The sequence below is a fragment of the Lactuca serriola genome, chromosome 6 (genome assembly GCF_051521515.1).
Source record: "Lactuca serriola cultivar US96UC23 chromosome 6, Lser_US96UC23_V15, whole genome shotgun sequence".
Classification (NCBI taxonomy): domain Eukaryota; kingdom Viridiplantae; phylum Streptophyta; class Magnoliopsida; order Asterales; family Asteraceae; genus Lactuca; species Lactuca serriola.
In genome coordinates this window covers 27,614,272-27,618,086 of record NC_136413.1, presented here as the reverse complement: position 1 = coordinate 27,618,086, position 3,815 = coordinate 27,614,272, and positions in this window count along the sequence as shown.

Here is a 3,815-nt window from a genome sequence, read left to right as displayed (position 1 = left end):
CTGCGATCCTTGAGTGTCCGACAAGTAGTAGTCATCTAGTAGGAACTCTTCTAGTATAGTTTCCAAACTTTTTTCTAGGGAATCTCTATAAGTTAAATTGCACTACATTCTATTTTAGTGTAATTTATATTTAAATTCATATTCGTTGTTATGAATTTATAAATAATATTTTTTAGTGTGAAGAGAATAAAACTTGTAAGATCGATTAGATTCAAACAGGTTAAGAAATCGAACACCAAGAATGAAGAACAAAGTTGTGCCGAATGATTATTAATCTCCGCCTTAGAAGAACTCGATAAAGAATTGCTACTATAAAGTCAGAGTAGGGTTACAAGATTCTTGACAAAGCACGGTGCATGCATGCACTATAAATACCCTAACCCTAGCATAGTAAATAAACTGGGTGGACAGGCCCAACCCGTTACTAATGGAATATAATAATATAATACAAAACTGACACAACATTATATAGCCCCAACACAGTGGTTCCACCATCATATTACTGATTAATCTATGTACGAGGATGATGTCTAGGCCAGATTTAGTGAGGTGTTTAAAGTGGGATTCCCAAACAGGATACTCTGTATACTAAACAGACCTTACCTTCGATATGATCCTACATGGTTGTCTCTTATCAACTATAGATCAGTAGACATTGGGATTGTTGAGAAATCTAGACTATTAATTAGTCATAAGAGATAATAAAATAAGACTTAGAGATAATTCTGTTGGTCTTACATGTATTAATGCAGATAAATCCATAACACTTAAGGGTATATGCAACCTATTAAATCTATGTCATAACACTATTGAAGTAACATTCTATTAAACAACAAGAAACCTCTGAACCTTAGGTATTTTCGAAATTGACAAACAAGGTAGGAATTACATAACTTTTTGATTGTTGTAGTGAACAATCAAACCTATCGTTCTTGAAATACTCTTGGAAGCAAGCACCACAAGTTTCGTGCCTCTGATGGTTCACACCCAAACCCTAACAACCAAGGAAACTTGAAGAGAGAGGATAGAAGAGAAAAAATTCCGGCTATACTCTTGAGGAGTGAAGTGGCCGAAAGTTAGAGGCTATGAGACCCTATTTATAGCTGACCAAGAAACCCTAGATAACCCTTACTTGATTAAAATAATAATATCTTAAATCAGGTAATTATTTGGTTTCCTAATTATCTCCAAGGAATATTTTAGAAACCTTAGAATCACTCCGAAAACCATCCACCTCTCATGGGGGAGGTTCTGGAACCTTTTTGTTCAACTATTGAACAATTACAACTTAGGTCCTTATACTTCTAATTAATCCAATTAATCCCAAAATTAATTCAATTTAATTTCTGATTAATTCTTAATTAAATAATAATATTTCTAATTAATATATTATTCTCATAATATATTAACAAATCATTTATTTTGATTTCTAATTAATTTATTAATCATATAATAAATTAATAAATCAGACTCTCTCTTTAAAAGTTATCCTATTCAATTGCTAGGTTTGAGGACAAACCAAAAGGACTGTGTTACCATCAATTCAGGTATATAACAATTATAGTAATGGGCTTATACACCTAATCCAATAGTCTCCCACTTATATAAGTCTATAACTATAATTGTCAGTATAACTTCTGAACCAATCAACAAATTGTAGCTTCCAAAAGCCTATTGTACTCTGACCCAGTTAGTTATGTGTCCTAAGATAAGTGATCAAATATTCCTTCGTTTTACAAGATATCTTATGGAAATGAGACATGGATTGAAATCAACCTCATTGTAGGAATTTTTGTTTCTCGATTTCCTAATTTATGATGACTGAATTCAGACTGCTAATTGAACACATCAATTTAGTCTAGGCTCGACAAAGCACTTCAAATATCGACATCAAATCATCGAGGGGCCCAAAGACATCGGTTTTCCTGTTAGGGCAAACGGAACGAGTAAACTTCGACTCATATTCTTGTATCTTTTACTCACCAGATCACACATGACACTACGTTTTATAACATCTAGTTACTGATACGTTTTCACAATACCAATGTACAACCGACTTGTAAATTACAACTCATATATCTCAGTTTCAATAATATTAGATATTATCGTCTCATAATTACTCGTGATAGAATCCATGAAGTAATTCTCTAAGTGTGTGTTTTGCTGGATTATTGTCTAAGTCCATAACTATTTTGGTATGTACTTGACCCGATGGTGCATGGTCCTTTTGGGTTGCCTTCACCAAAGCAACTTGATAGGATGAATTATGGAGAGAAATGATTAAATATGATTTATTAATATATTATGGGAATAATATATTAAAGGAGAAATCATATTGTTTAATTAATATTAGTTAATAATTAATTGTTAATTAGTTTTGTGACTAAAAGAGATTAATTAAACTTAAGGGACTGGAATTGTAATTATAAGATAATTGCATTTGGGCCATGGATTGTCTTAAATCAAGAGGTGGACGAATTCTTATGGGAAGCCCATAAGGAAATCGTCCAAGGGCTTGATTAAAGGAGTATATGGGTTGCTTAGGGCTTAAGCAACCAAATTAGGGTTTCCTTGTTAGATAACCCTAATAGCCTCACTATATAAAGAACCCTTAAGGCTCAAAAACGTGGGGAACTTCTCTTCTAGGGTTAGAACACGTTTTGGGCAGCCTCCATCCTCTCTCCTCTTCATCCTCTTGCTTATGGTGTTTGTGAACCATTAGAGGAGTGACAATTGTGACTCTAAGCCTTCCAAAGTCAATTCAAGGAGGAATTGGGATTGTTATTGCTACATAACAATCAAGGTAATATCGTAAACCTAATTATATGTTAATATTGATTTCCATATGCTAGAATTAGGGTTTATAGTCTTGGATTCAAAGCATGTACAATAGAGAAACCTAGATCCAAGCATTAGGGTTTGTATGAGCACATAGGATGTCTTATGACCAAAACCCATCAGTGGTATCAGAGCCTAGCTTGGTTTCAATTGTATTGATGCATTGTATAACTGGAAAATTCGATTTTTTGGATTCTGGAGGCTGGACTCGCCGAGTCCATGCAGACTCGCCGAGTCCAAGCCTGACTCGCCGAGTCAACTCGTCAGATGGAGGGTATTTCGCGATTTCTTGCTGTTTTTGCTTATGGATAGTTACCTTATCATGTTAGATCAATATTAATCCGATTATATGATATATTTGACTATATTTTTGATCTAATTGAAGATATTTATCAATTAATAAGATAATTGTTTCCTTATAAGATAATTGATTAATTATTTTGACTAAATTGATAAATTGTTTTGCAAGAAATCATTAAATAAATCAAATATGGATAATTATGTGATTAAATGTTAATTTGAATTATTTGTTATTTGATCCTTGTTGTTATGAAAAGTTTCATATTTTGCCCTTTAGGTTTTATAGTTTAAATTTGAACCCAAAAGTTTTGTTGTTTTGAAATTTAAATAGTTAAAACCCTAATGTTTTGAAAAAGGTTTCAAAACTTGCCCTCAAGTTTTGGAATTTAAATGGTTTAATTTTGATGTATATTTAAATTCTAAATCCTAATGTGTTGAAATGTTTCAAAACTTGCCCTCAAGTTTTGGAATTTAAAAGTTGATTAAAAGTTTAATTAGGAATGTTAAATTCTAAAACTCTAGTATAGTTTTGAAAAAATTCGAATCACACCCTTATGGTTTTATTAATTAATTAAGGTGTATAATTAAAAGAGGTTTAATAAATCCATAAAAGTTTAGGTTTACAATTTAATTGAATTAAAAGTATAATTGTTAAATTAGACCACATAGTATTTTAA